Here is a 15,993-nt window from a genome sequence, read left to right on the forward strand (position 1 = left end):
TCTCAGATAGCCTTTTGTCTCAGATAGCCTTTAGTCTCAGATAGCCTTTAGTCTCAAGATAGCTTTTAGTCTCAAGATAGCTTTTATTCTCAGATAGTCTTTAGTCTCTACAATCCCAGATAGCCTTTAGTCTCAGATAGTCTTTAGTCTCAGATAGCCTTTTATCTCAGATAGCTTTTAGTCTCGAGATAGCTTTTAGTCTCGAGATAGTCTTTAGTCTCAGATCGTCTTCAGTCTCAGATCGTCTCAGATAGCATTTAGTCTCAGATAGCCTTTAGTAGCAGACAATCTCAGATATATAGCCTTTATTCTCACATAGAATTTAGTCTCAGACAATCTCAGATAGTCTTTTGTCTCAGATAGCCTTTAGTCTCAGACAATCTCAGATAGCCTTTAGTCTCAGATAGTCTTTAGTCTCAGATAGCCTTTCGTCTCAGATAGCCTTTCGTCTCAGACAATCCCAGATAGCCTTTAGTCTCAGATAGCCTTCAGTCTCAGATAGCCTTTAGTCTCAGATATTATTCAGTCTCAGATAGCTTTTAGTCTCGAGTTAGCTTTTAGTCTCAGATAGTCTTTAGTCTCAGACTATCCCAGATAGCCTTTAGTCTCAGATAGTCTTTAGTCTCAGATAGTCTTTAGTCTCAGATAGCCTTTAGTCTCAGATAGCCTTTTGTCTCAGATAGCCTTTAGTCTCAGATAGCCTTTAGTCTCAAGATAGCCTTTAGTCTCGAGATAGCTTTAAGTCTCAGATAGTCTTTAGTCTCAGACAATCTCAGATAGACTTTAGTCTCAGATAGCCTTTGGTCTTAGATTGCCTTTAGGCTCGAGATAGCTTTTAGTCTCAAGATATCTTTTAGTCTCAGATAGTCTTTAGTCTCAGACAATCTCAGATAGTCTTTAGTATCAGATAACCTTTCGTCTCAGATAGCCTTTAGTCTCAAGATAGCTTTTAGTCTCAAGATAGCTTTTAGTCTCAGATAGTCTTTAGTCTCAGACAATCTCAGATAGACTTTAGTCTCAGATAGCCTTTAGTCTTAGATTGCCTTTAGGCTCGAGATAGCTTTTAGTCTCAAGATAGCTTTTAGTCTCAGATAGTCTTTAGTCTCAGTCAATCTCAGATAGCCTTTAGTCTCAGAAAGCCTTTCGTCTCAGATAGCCTTTCGTCTCAGATAGCCTTTAGTCTCAGATAGCCTTTAGTCTCAGATAGCCTTTAGTCTCAGATAGCCTTTAGTCTCAGAAAATCTCAGATAGATAGACTTTAGTCTCAGATAGCCTTTAGTCTCAGTCAATCTCAGATAGTTATTAGTCTCAGATAACCTTTAATCTCAGATAGCCTTTCGTCTCAGATAGCCTTTAGTCTCAGATAGCCTTTAGTCTCAGATAGTCTTTAGTCTGAGACAATCTCAGATAGTCTTTAGTCTCAGACAATCTCAGAGAGCTTTTTGTCTCAGATAGCCTTTCGTCTCAGATAGCCTTTCGTCTCAGATAGCCTTTAGTCTCAGGATAGCTTTAAGTCTCAAGATAGCTTTTAATCTCAGATAGTCTTTAGTCTCAGACAATTCCAGATAGCCTTTAGTCTCAGATAGTCTTTAGTCTCAGATAGCCTTTAGTCTCAGATAGCCTTTAGTCTCAGACAATCTCAGATAGTCTTTAGTCTCAGAACGTCTTCAGTCTCAGAAAGTATTCAGTCTCAGATCGTCTTCAGTCTCAGATCGTCTTCAGTCTCAGATCGTCTCAGATAGCATTTAGTCTCAGATAGCCTTTAGTCTCAGATAGCCTTTCGTCTCAGATAGCCTTTAATCTCAGATAGCATTTAGTCTCAGATAGCCTTTGTCTCAGATAGCCTTTAGTCTCAGACAATCCCAGATAGCCTTTAGTCTCAGATAGTCTTTAGTCTCAGATAGTCTTTAGTCTCAGATAGCCTTTAGTCTCAGATAGCCTTTTGTCTCAGATAGCCTTTAGTCTCAGATAGCCTTTAGTCTCAGATAGCCTTTTGTCTCAAGATAGCTTTTAGTCTCAGATAGCCTTTCGTCTCAGATAGCCTTTCGTCTCAGATAGCCTTTCGTCTCAGATAGCCTTTAGTCTCAGAGAGTCTTTAGTCTCAGACAATCTCAGATAGTCTTTAGTCTCAGATACGCTTTAGTCTCAGATAGCCTTTTGTCTCAGATAGCCTTTCGTCTCAGATAGCCTTTCGTCTCAGATAGCCTTTCATCTCAGATAGCCTTTAGTCTCAGATAGCCTTTAGTCTCAGATAGCCTTTAGTCTCAGATAGCCTTTAGTCTCGAGATAGCTTTAAGTCTCAAGATAGCTTTTAGTCTCAAGATAGCTTTTGGTCTCAGATAGTCTTTAGTCTCAGACAATTCCAGATAGCCTTTAGTCTCAGATAGTCTTGAGTCTCAGATAGCCTTTAGTCTCAGATAGCCGTTAGTTTCAGATAGCCTTTAGTCTCAGATAGCCTTTAGTCTCAGACAATCTCAGATATATAGCCTTTAGTCTCACATAGCCTTTAGTCTCAGACAATCTCAGATAGTCTTTAGTCTCAGATAGCATTTAGTCTCAGATAGCCTTTCGTCTCAGATAGCCTTTAGTCTCAGACAATCTCAGATATATAGCCTTTAGTCTCACATAGCCTTTAGTCTCAGACAATCTCAGATAGTCTTTAGTCTCAGATAGCATTTAGTCTCAGATAGCCTTCAGTCTCAGATAGCCTTTAGTCTCAGATTGCCTTTAGTCTCAGATAGCTTTTAGTCTCGAGTTAGCTTTTAGTCTCAGATAGCCTTTAGTCTCTGATAGCCTTTAGTCTCAAGATAGCTTTTAGTCTCAAGATAGCTTTTAGTCTCAGATAGCCATAAGTCTCAGACAATCTCAGATAGTCTTTAAGTCTCAGATCGTCTTCAGTTTCAAATCGTCTTTAGTCTCAGATAGTCTTTAGTCTCAGATAGTCTTCAGTCTCAGATCGTCTTCAGTCTCATATCGTCTCAGATAACATTTAGTCTCAGATAGACTTTAGTCTCAGACAATCTCAGATAGTTAGCCTTTAGTCTCAAATATCCTTTAGTCTCAGATAGCCTTTAGTCTCAGACTATCTCAGATAGCCTTTAGTCTAAGATAGCCTTTAGTCTTAGATAGCCTTTAGTCTCAGATAGCCTTTCGTCTCAGGTAGCCTTTAGTCTCAGATAGCCTTTCGTCTCAGATAGCCTTTCGTCTCAGGTAGCCTTTTGTCTCAGGTAGCCTTTCATCTCAGATAGCCTTTAGTCTCAGATAGCCTTTAGTCTCAAGACATCTTTAAGTCTCAGATAGTCTTTAGTCTCAGACAATCTCAGATAGCCTTTAATTTCAGATAGCCTTTAGTCTCAGATAGCCTTTTGTCTCAGATAGCCTTTAGTCTCAGATAGCCTTTAGTCTCGAGACAGCTTTTAGTCTCAAGATAGCTTTTAGTCTCAGATAGTCTTTAGTCTCAGACAATCCCAGATAGTCTTTAGTCTCAGATCATCTTCAGTTTCAAATTGTCTTCAGTCTCAGATCGTCTTCAGTCTCAGACAATCTCAGATAGTCTTCAGTTTCAGATCGTCTTCAGTCTCAGATCGTCTCAGATAGCATTTAGTCTCAGATAGCCTTTAGTTTCAGACAATCTCAGATAGATAGCCTTTAGTCTCGAATAGCCTTTAGTCTCAGATCGCCTTTAGTCTCAGATAGCCTTCAGCCTCAGATAGCCTTTAGTCTCAGATAGCCTTTAGTCTCAGATAGCCTTTAGTCTCAGATAGCCTTTCATCTCAGATAGTCTTTAGTCTCAAGATAGCCTTTAGTCTCAGACAATCTCAGATAGCCTTTAGTCTCAGATAGCCTTTAGTCTCAGATAGCCTTTAGTCTCAGATAGCTTTTAGTCTCAGATAGTCTTTAGTCTCAGACAATCCCAGATAGTCTTTAGTCTCAGATAGTCTTTAGTCTCAGATAGCCTTTAGTCTCAGATAGCCTTTAGTCTCGAGATAGCTTTTAGTCTCGAGATAGCTTTTAGTCTCAGATAGTCTTTAGTCTCAGACAATCCCAGATAGTCTTTATTCTCAGATCATCTTCAGTTTCAAATAGTCTTCAGTCTCAGATCGTCTTCAGTCTCAGACAATCTCAGATAGTCTTTAGTCTCAGATAGCCTTTAGTTTCAGACAATCTCAGATAGATATCCTTTAGTCTCAAATAGCCTTCAGCCTCAGATAGCCTTTAATCTCAGATAGTCTTTAGTCTCAAGATAGTCTTTAGTCTCTACAATCCCAGATAGCCTTTATTCTCAGATAGTCTTTAGTCTCAGATAGCCTTTTATCTCAGATAGCTTTTAGTCTCGAGATAGCTTTTAGTCTCAGATAGTCTTTAGTCTCAGACTATCCCAGATAGCCTTTAGTCTCAGATAGCCTTTAGTCTCAGATAGCCTTTAGTCTCAGATAGCCCTTAGTCTCAGATAGCCCTTAGTCTCAGATAGCCTTTAGTCTCAGACAATCTCAGATAGTCTTTAGTCTCAGATCGTCTTCAGTCTCAGACAATCTCAGATAGTCTTTAGTCTCAGATCGTCTTCAGTCTCAGATCTTATTTAGTCTTACGTCACAGCTGGCTATTGTAACTGGGGTTAACTTTTGCAGTTTTCACTGCACATATCCAGGTTTGTGCTACACATTGCTGGTAAACGGGGTGAGTCCCGTCCTCCTAAGTAGAATTAATCGAAGCACATTGAGCAGACTAAGTGAATAATTATTATGATAACTCCAAAGCTGCCGTGAACGTTCCTCACCCTGTGGTTCTTGATAAACTGCTCCATGTCATTCTCAGTCAGGTAGTAGGCCTTGATGTAGGTCTCCACAAAGTCCTTGTCAGGGATTGGCCTCATAGTCAGCTTCTCTTCTTCATTACTGCACTTCTTTATGTTACCATAGCTACATGACGGAACAGGTGACACAAGTTGACTTTTTGTTGACTTTGTATTACTGTCAGACAGTACAGAATAAGATACAGAATAAGATAGACAAGTTTAGTTTTTGTTGAGAGACGTTTCAGAATCCAGAGTTGTTTATTAGCAACGTTCTAAAAACATGACATTTGTATTCTTGATGCCCAAGGCACAAGAATGAAAAACAAAAATGTCAAAAGAGAAAATCTGAAATCGACAGAGTTAATAAATCTACATAACTTAATTCTGCTCAGACAGTTTTCTTCAAGGCATCTTTTGTCTCAGACAATTCAAGGGTTTGTTTAATTTAAAAAAAGGCCAACAAGTAAATATTTAATATTCATTAGTAGAAAGAAGAGGAAGGGAAGCGCTACTAAGGTACACTATAGTATATTTTGGTAGATAGAAGGTGCTCTTTGGTAAAAGGTGTAAATTGGTCATCAAAAAGAAATGAGGACCAAGGCACTCTTCATATAATTAATTAAAATGCCTTTATTAGTATGGCATGTTCAATAGAAACAAAGTTGTTTCTCCCTGACGAAGGCCATGCAGCCGAAACGCGTCGGTTTTTAAACAACTGTTTCTATTGAACATGCCATACTAATAAAGGCATTTTAATTAATTATATGAAGAGTGCCTTGGTCCTCCTTTCTTTTTGATTTAATATTCATTGTTCACTTGATAGCATCACAAACTGTCTCTTCACACCGTGTGGGGGTCTGGATTTGAGGGTCCTCAGTCGGAGTGCCCGTCACATCTGACTGTTCCCTTGTGTGTGTTTGTGTGTGTGTGTGTGTGTGTGTGTGTGTGTGTGTGTGTGTGTGTGTGTGTGTGTGTGTGTGTGTGTGTGTGTGTGTGTGTGTGTGTGTGTGTGTGTGTGTGTGTGTTTGTGTGTTTGTGTGTTTGTGTATGTGTGTAGCGGAGTGGAATCAAGTCCACCAGATCAGTGGCTGCTGACATCCATGTTTGTTCTGGTCCTGACAGAGCTGTTATTGCTTTCAGGGGAAAATAGATACTGCCAGAGTCTACAACTCTCTCCCGCCCTCTCTCTTTCTCTCTCCCCCTCTTTATCTCTCTCCTTACATTTATATATCCCTCCCTTCCTCCTCTCTCTAAGGTTGCCAGAGTCCCCCGGGGTGAGACGGTGAGTGGTGAGTCAGACTGTCAAGCAGCTCTAGCTAGAGTCCAGTTGGGAGTGGGAGGCGAAGATACTGTAACAGACAAACGCCTGGCCACTCTACCATAGTGGATGGATGGAGGTGATAGGAGGCACAGTACCATGACACTCAGGCTGTGTCTATAATGGCACCCTATTCCCTTTATAGTGCACCATTTCTGACCAGTGCCCACAGGGCCCAAACTAGTGCACTATATAGGGAATGGGATGCATTTGGGATGCAGTCAGACCAGGACCTTGGGGATACGGAGGGAAGGGAATACCAGAGACTAGACTAATCCCAGTCTGGGATGGGCAGCTGAGAGAGGCAGACTCTTGTGAAGGAGCTCCACAGGTCTAATACTGATACACAGATCATGTCCATGGTGATGTGTCGAGCAGAGAATGAAGAGGACCCTGTACAGTTTACTACATGTTAGTTGTACACCTTTGGGTGTCTTTTCCTAGCTACTGTATTATGATATTTTTTATATATATTTTTTATTGAACCTTTATTCAACTAGGCAAGTCAGTTGAGAACATATTCTTACTTACATTGACGGCCTACCCGGCCAAACCAGGGTGATGCTGGGCCAACAGTGCGCCACCCTATGGGACTCCCAATCATGACCGGTTGTGATACAGCCTGGATTCGAACCATGGTGTCTGTAGTGACGCCTCTAGCACTGAGATGCAGTGCCTTAGACCGCTGCGCCACTCCGGAGCCCTAGTCCTGTCCTTAGAACTAAAACCCTAACTAACCCTAGTTCTGTCGTTAGAACTAAAACCCTAACTAACCCTAGTTCTGTCGTTAGAACTAAAACCCTAACTAACCCTAGTTCTGTCCTTAGAACTAAAACCCTAACTAACCCTAGTTCTGTCCTTAGAACTAAAACCCTAACTAACCCTAGTTCTGTCCTTAGAACTAAAACCCTGAACTTCCAGCTCAGTAAAGCTCAGCACAATCAACCTGGGTGCAAAAACCACCGTACCCACTTCCCTACCGGTTTCACGTTTTAACACTCTTAGAGATGTTGTGCTTGTGCCTCGTCTTTTTCCCACTTCATCAGAAGATGGTCAGGGGCATTATGAAAGCTTTTTACCCCCCCACTCCCCTATTAATGCCATGTCTCTCAGGCTTAAAGAGGATGTCTCGCCTGGCCGTATAAAACCCTGCCTGCCAGTACTTATATTTCACAGATGCTTTCACACACGCACACTTAGACAAGAGTGCACGCACACATGCACGCACACACCCACACACACACCACCATGAACAATGCACTCTGCAGAGAAAGGGTACAAGTGCTGATTTGAGGGGAAATGCATTAGGCCCCAAACCTTTGACTCACTAGCAATGAAGATGGGAATGGAGCAGGTGGTTTTGGGAGCCATTTCGGATGTGTCAAGTGTTTAGAGGAGACTCAGGCCAGCCTCGTGTCAGACATGTTCCCTATAACAGAACGTATAACAGTCCTGGGATGGTGTTGGGGTTGGGGAGAAGGAGGCACAGAGAGTTAGCTAGTTGCTACCATATGTAGGGGATAAGAGGACTGAAGAGGAGTTGTCTCAGGAGAATGTCAGAGAAAGCTGGAGAAAAGCTGGGAGCACTCATGTCTTGAGTGCTTATCTAGGCAATCAGCGCGTTCCTTTGCGGTACTCTAACATTTCGTTTTTTATTTATTTATGACAAGCAGATGTTCCATCAAGAGGATGTTCAAACCTTGAGAAGAAAAAAAGAGGGGGGGAGTAAAGAAAAGAGAACCAAACTTTTCTTGATCGATGTTCGGGCTCGAAGCACCTTGTGGTCGTACCTTACTGCGGGAGACGACAGGGGCTCCAATACGGCCTTATTCAATAACTCACTTGAGGTATTCAGCCTGTGACATGCGTCCCAGCTGATATTTACGAGTGTACCCTGGGAGCAAGGAACGGGCCCCTCGACCAAAAAGACGTCAAAATAAGAGATGAACGAAGCAGCTAAAATGTCCACACCTCTCCTATCCACTGGCAGTAAATCCCGCTATTCCACAGGTACATATTAGCATGTGGTAATAAACTCACTATAAACCATAATTGAATGAGCAGTAGGTTTGTGTTCGCAGATATTATTTTTCCTGCTGTGCTTATCATAATATATTTGCTGGCATTACAACTAGTCAGCAGCATTTTGCTGGTCATAAAAAAGCATACACATACTGTATATATATATTTTTTTAAAGCATATACATATATTTTTTTTAATCGCTGATTCGTACCTTTGAAATATACTATCACAAACTGTAAGTGGGTACAGAGAGACATTATTTACTATTTTTGGAAAGGTTTTATTAAAAGGAATAACATGACTCATCAGGCACCACTCAGCCCCTTGATGAAGGCTGCAGTATATCTGCTGAAAATGTGTTTTATCTAGAAATCAATTAAAGTGTTTTGTAAATCAAAGCAAGGATGTAGGAGTTGTTCTTCCATCTTCTGAAGCCTCCTGGCTTCTCTGGTGAAACATTCCTGCTTTTATGTAGAAATCAGTCACTGTATTCTGTATATGCAAGTAAACAACTTACCCCTCCACCAGAGTCCTGTTGGCCAGACAGATGCAGTGTTCCCACAGGATGTTAGACACAGGCAGGGGGACCCGGAAGGTGTCTGGACACATCACCCAGCCTCTTGTTAAACTCCTCAAACTCCCGAGGAATAGAAAAACCATAACATTTGGTTCGTTTTTTTATTAACATTTTTGGTCCACTGATAAATATATTACAAAGACATCATTCTGGGTTTCACGACTTCTCAAAATCCCCAAAGTGTCATGCCTACTGAAGTCTAGTTAGCTATATTTTAAAGCAGAGATACTTTCATTAGTATTGTTGATTGTACTTTGTATTTTGTGTGTTGATGAGCTAACACCCAGTTCTACAGCTGAGCTGGTGAATAATGTTAGTCGACATGAGTTCTCATTAACACAGCTGAGCAGACATCCATCCAACTTTTCAGCCCTCACATACTCCCCCTGCACCACAGATGTCCTAGCAACCCTTGCCATACAAGATGGCTGTTGGCCGCGCTCCATTCCAACATGAGCAGCAGAGACACATCAGTCATGGACGTGTTGATGCAGCTGCTCAGGCCTTTTTCATTTTTCTTTCATTTCACCCCCAAAAATATATGTTGCTTTTTAGACACAAAGACCCATCGCTCTGACGCTCTCCATATGCCAAAAGCTACATGTTTCACCGTGTCCTTACACCTTGTTTGTTGCTGATACAAACGCCACAATAGTACAGACTGGGGTTTCAGAAAAAGGCGAAATGTTTTCCTCACTCACTCACTGCACCAGAAGCTTGTACGCTTGTTACACAGTCTGCAATTTTCAATTCGATTTGAATGGAGGTAATTATGGTGAAGGGTGTAGTGGTTCATGTTGGCAAACTGCAGAACACTGGAAAGGGAATTGAAGGTGACACATTTTTCACTAAAAAGGTGGTACAAGGTATTGCATCTGACTGGCAGAATTCACGAGGAGAAATCAAATGCATCTGAAAATCATCATACAGTCATAAATCTAAAAATAGATTTTCTCACACATTATTTTGATGAATGAAAGTACCCAAGGACTGCATTGAATGTCTTTTCAAACAACAAATGTGTGCCATCAAACGCTCACATTTTGAATAGCCTGGTTTGTAAATGAGACAACGTCAGTACCCCTGACACAATTTCCAATCTAAATGCAAATATATGCCAATATTGGATGCTAATATTCAACCCAAACTCATGAAAACCACATACACAATCTCCTCTCAAATACAACCCTGTATCAATAACTTGTCAATCATAAAACATACTGTAGTGATGCATGGGTTGACTCATAACCCGCAGTTCCCCGCGCTTATCTCCACGGGGCGGGTGGGTTTAGGGTCATTAAAGATTGTGTGGATGAAGGGTGGGTGGTGGGCGGGCTGAATAAAAAGAAAAAAATACCTTAAAAAAATCCATAAAAGAGTAATTATTGTGTAATTTATATCTATAGGCTACGTTGAGGTTTTTATTTGATTATTTTAGGCTATCTGGCATTAGTGCATCAGCCTAAGCTTTAGGGACCAACTGTACGCACGCCGAATAACCTACACGCCAACCGCCAAATGCTTTTGGTAATGAGCAGAAAAAGATAACATCGATACACGGAGGCAAAAAGGTCGAATTTAATTCAAAAAGAGAAAAGCTGTGAAATAGAGAGATGAAAATAAAGAGAAGGGAGGGACAGAAAAGTCATGTTTGGGAAAGATTTGTTGAAGTGGTAAAAGATTATGAAAGCAGTGCCTGCTATGTTATGTGTGATGATTGTGAGGCTCTATACAAATTCGACAGTCACAAGACGGAACTTCAAATAGGCCTATCACACGTCAAGGGAACTGTAGCCTACTGTTCAGGTGGGTTAAATGGAAACTGAAATCTGGACACTGACTGTAGGTCTATAACCTCTCAGCATTTCTTGCAGTTAAATGATACACCAAATCTAGGCACATTCTTTGGTGTAGAAATATTATTTATTCATTTCAGATCTTGAGAGAATGTGAATGTGCAGCTAGATACTGTCTGTATAGGTGCTATCTTTATCAACATCATAAAAGCTGATAGTGCCATATAAAATATGCATCCAAGCCAAACTGAAATCTTATCAGAAACATGTTTGGGTCGTTTTCACAGCTTTCTATTCCCTTACAACCGGTCAAACTGATGTCTTTCGGAAATTTTGCACAGAAAAACATTCCCAGTTTTTTGGAGGGTTGAGTTTCTGCATTTTCTCCCCAGTCCCTAAATGTCTTGGCTCTGTGAGAGAAGCAGATGAACTTGAACTAGATTGAAGTAATTATTCTATCGATTTATGATATTCTGGTGAGCAAGGGTTTACTTAGTCTTCTAGGGCAACATATAATGACAGAAGAGAAGCTGCATGTATCTAATTTTAGACAAGTTGACTAACAAATAGCCTACTAAAATGTTGAAAATTATAAGCAGAAACATTTCAATCCGTAAAAAGAAATCCTGCACTCCGTGTCCAAAAATTGTTTTGCCTTTTGTGATAGTAGCCTAGAGCACATTTTCTATATTAGTGGGTGAGGGTTGGGTGCAGGCCTCAGATTTTCACCTTATTAAATATAGTCGGGCGGGTGGGTTATTAGCAATTTCGGGCAGGTGAACAAACAGCTGACCCGCACACCACTACCATACTATGTCTAAAAAGATTGGATGAGCGGCTACATCTCAGCCTGACCGTTACTCTCATCTTGTCGTGTAAATTAAACTCTTAGGTCCGCTGCGATCATCAATATGGCAAATACGTTTAAATCAAGTCAGTGAGGCAGACACTTTTCCTCCGACTATTTGGCTTAAACATAATTAGTTTGGCTTAGAGCGGCTTAATAATGCTCGCAGAGAGCCGTCTTCCAGCCGATCCACAGATCCAGAAAGGTGAGCCTGAGTATTTCATTAGAAGGCTGTGTAGTGGTTTGCTCGATGTGGTTCGGGATTTAAAGCTATGGCTGTTCAGACAGAAATGCTTATGCATATTTGGGGGAATCTCTTAGCTTCCGCCTCGCAAGTAAGGCCCACGGTCACGCTTCCACTGCAAAATCCCATCTGTTCCTCAACACTAGGGCCCCCTCTCTCCGTATGCTCCGGCTTCATGCTCATCACGCCACGCCGAGCCACACGTCCCCATGCAAAATGCATGATGGGATAAGTGGAAGGAATGAATAACAATTTGATACTCATTTGGGAAGAGAATTTTAAGCCTGGAGATAGTTACAGGAGGGGACCTAAGAAACTCACCTTTCCTTAACAAACCTCAAACTTAGCTTCCTGAATCTGCATTAAACTCCCCAAACTTCTTCCGTTATATGAATTATTCAAATCCTAACTGGCAAATAATTGATATCGGAAGACCTCTCGGAGTTGTTAGGGGAATGAGAAGAGAAAACTTTAAACCAAGATCTCGACATGTTGAAAGAGATTAAAAGTTATCGATGACCTTGTGTTTCCGGAATTACCGGAAAATTTGTTTAAAAAAATAATCCATATTTGAAAGATCTCACTGTATTTCAAATACTTTTCCAATAGACAGTCTCAAAAGAGAGGTATCATCTTTAGTTCCTAACCAGGAAGCCTAGCTGAAAAAAAATCCCATTGCCACAAAAATTATATTTGCGATGTTTTTCTTCCTGCAGTGCAATTGAATGTTCATAGGGGGAATAGGAGAGAGATGGCCATGTTTGGGGATGTGTGGTGCTGGTTTCCCTTGAGGTACTGTAAATGTACTGTACTGTAGGATCCATAAGAACAGCACTTAACCTGAACTACTGTGGTACAAATACAAAGCTGTCCAACTGGGAAACCGTCCGAACACTGCTTGTTATAAACAGATAAACAAATGCATTGAAATGGTAGTACCAATCCCTTTTCAAGATAATACAACATAGTCACGTGGTCTAGCTTAACTAAAATACACAAAAGTATGTGGACCCATTCAAATGAGAGGATTTGGCTATTTTAGTCACCTGCTGCTGATCGGTTTATAAAATCAAGCTCACAGCCATGCAATCTCCATAGACAAACACTGTCAGTAGAATGGCCCGTACTGAAGAGCTCAGTGAGTTTCAACGTGGCACAGTCATAGGATGCCACCTTTCCAACAAGTCAGTTTGTCAAATCTCTGCCCTGATAGAGCTGTTATTGTGAAGTGGAAAAGTCTAGGCGCAACAAAGACTCGCTCGCGAAATGGTAGGCCACAGAAGCTCACAGAACGGGACCGCCGAGTGCTGAAGCGCGTCTGTTCTCGGTTGCAACATTCACTACCGAGTTCCAAACTGCCTCTGGAAGCAACGTCAGCACAAGAACTGTTCGTTGGGAGCTTCATGAAATGGGTTTCCATGGCCGAGTTGCCGCACACTAGCCTAAGCTCACCATGTGCAATGCCAAGAGTCGGCTGGAATGGTGTAAAGCTCGCCGCCATTGAACTCTGGAGCAGTGGAAACGCGTTCTCTGGAGTGATAAATCACGCTTTACCATTTGGCAGTCTGAAAAATCTGGGTTTGGTGGATGCCAGGAGAATGCAACCTGCCCAAATGCATAGTGCCAACTTTAAAGTTTGGTGGAGGAGGAATAATGGTCTGGGGCTGTTTTTCATGGTTAGTGCTAGGCCCCTTAGTTCCAGTAAAGGGAAATCTTAACAATACAGCATACAATGACATTCTGGATGATTCTGTGCTTCCAACTTTGTGGCAACAGTTTAGGGAAGACCCTTTCTTGTTTCAACGTGACAATGCCCCCTTGCACAAAGCAAGGTCCATACAAACATTGCTTGTCGTAATTGCTGTGGAAGAAATTGACAGGCCTGCACAGAGCCCTGACCTCAACCCCATTCAACAGCTTTGGGATGAATTGGAACGCCGACTGCGAGCCAGGCCTAATCGCCCAACATCAGTGTCCAACCTGACTAACGCTCGTGGCTGAATGGAAGCAAGTCCTTGCGGCAATGTTCCAACATCTAGTGGAAACCCTTCCCAAAAGAGTTGAGGCTGTTACAGCAGCAAATATTAATGCCTATGATTTTGGAATGGGATTTTCAATGAGCAGGTGTCCACATACTTTTGGCCATGTAGTGTAGATGAGATTAGATCTGTGATTGAGTTGTCGGTAGACAATGTAAAGTACTTTGAGATCAGGGGAAGCTCAGTGTAAATTCAACCCATTAACTACTATGGTAAACTCATAAATCTTCAACAGAGTGAGAGCTACTATACTAAAGGATGCCTTGCATAATACTGTAGAATATTTATGGTAATTGCTAGTGCCTTGGGGAGATCTTTCCTTGGGTTGATATGTAACATTTAATGCTATTGTAGTAGCGAACAGTGGAAGAGAGTACCATCCTAGGGGGGTTAGAACACGGGTCACCCCAGGAGAATGACTACTATTACCTTTGGTAATGGGCTTACTAAGGCTAGGGAAGTTACAGTATGCTTTGTTAAGAAGTAATGTCAATACAGTATATTGTGTGATCTGATATGGTCAGGGGTCCGCAGCTCCACCACACAATCAATTCTATTAAAATATATACAGTACCTGTCAAAAGGTTTTGGACACCTACTCATTCAAGGGTTTTCCTTATTTGTACTACTTTCTACATTGTAGAATAATAGTGAAGACATCAACACTATGAAGTAACACATGGAATCATGTAGTAACCAAAAAAGTGTTAAACAAATCAAAATATATATTTAAGATTCTTCAAAGTAGCCACTCTTTGCCTTGATAACAACTTTTCACACTCTTGGCATTCTCTCAATAAGCTTCATGAGGTAGTCACCTCGAACGCATTTCAATTAACAGGTGTGCCTTGTTAAAAGTTAATTTGTGTCATTTTTTTCCTTAATGCGTTTGAGCCAATCAGTTGTGTTGTGACAAGGTAGGGATGGTATACAGAAGATGGTGTTTTACCAAATAGGGCTAAGTCCATATTATGGCAGCTCAAATAAGCAAAGAGAAACGACAGTCCATCATTACTTTAAAGACATGAAGGTCAGTCAATTCGGAAAATTTCAAGAAATTTAAAAGTTCCTTCAAGTGCAGTCACAAAAACGATAGAGCGTTATGATGAAACTGGCACTCATGAGGACCGCAACAGGAAAGGAAGACCCAGAGTTACCTCTGCTGCAGAGGATAAGTTCATTAGAGTTACCAGCCTCAGAAATTGCAGCCCAAATAAATGCTTCACAGAGTTCAAGTAACAGACACATCTCAACATCAACTGTTCAGAGGAGACTGTGTGAATCAGGCCTTCATGGTCAAATTTCTGCAAAGGAACCACTACTAAAGGACACCAGTAAGAAGAGACTTACTTGGGCCAAGAAACACGAGCAATTAGACCAGTGGAAATATGTCCTTTGGTCTGATAAGTCCAAATTTGAGATTTTTAGTTCCAACAGCCATGTCTTTGTGAGACGCAGAGTAGGTGAACGGATGATCTCTGCATGTGTGGTTCCCACCGTGAAGCATAGAGGATGAGGTGTGATGGTGCTTTGCTGGTGTCACTGTGATTTATTTAGAATTCAAGGAACATTTAACCAGCATGGCTACCACAGCATTCTGCAGCGATACGCCATCCTTTCTGGTTTGTGCTGTTGGGTTATGAGAATATGAAATATACGTATTCATGTCACTGAGGGAGAGAGGGTAATGTATAACGTTTACATGATGTCAGGATATGTTATTGTTAGCCATCAGGGATCCTATGGGAGGAATCCTCTGGGAGGAGAAGAGACACAGTCTGGTACCAGGCACCATGATAGCCGTGTGTTGAGTGTAGGGAAGCAATCACATGTGACATGTGGACGAAATGTGGACGGGGTCAAAATCAAAAGTAACAGTCAGTATCTGGTGTGGCTACCAGCTGCATTAAGTACTGCAGTAAATCTCCTCCTCATGGACTGCACCAGATTTGCCAGTTCTTGCTGTGAGATGTTACCCCACTCTTCCACCAAAGCACCTGCAAGTTCCTGGACATTTCTGGGGGAATGGCCCTAGCCCTCACCCTCCGATCCAACAGGTCTCTGACGTGCACAATGGGATTGAGATCCGGGGTCTTCGCTGGCCATGGCAGAACACTGACATTCCTGTCTTGCAGGAAATCACGCACAGAACGAGCAGTATGGCTGGTGGCATTGTCATGCTGGAGGGTCATGTCAGGATGAGCCTGCAGGAAGGGTACCACATGAGGGAGAAGGATGTCTTCCCTGTAACGCACAGCGTTGAGATTGCCTGAAATGACAACAAAAATGTGTCGGAGGAAACACCTTGTACCTGGACCCCTTGGTTAGCGCGCACTGCGCCCGGCCTGCCACAG

General features: G+C 41.7%; 1 pseudogene; it reads right to left on the reverse strand.

Moving 5' to 3' along the window:
• The window catches only part of LOC129820191 (syndetin-like), a 331,482-nt pseudogene that overhangs the window by 60,261 nt on the left and 255,228 nt on the right, over window positions 1–15,993 (reverse strand).

Source organism: Salvelinus fontinalis, chromosome 22, assembly GCF_029448725.1.
Source record: "Salvelinus fontinalis isolate EN_2023a chromosome 22, ASM2944872v1, whole genome shotgun sequence".
NCBI lineage: Eukaryota > Metazoa > Chordata > Actinopteri > Salmoniformes > Salmonidae > Salvelinus > Salvelinus fontinalis.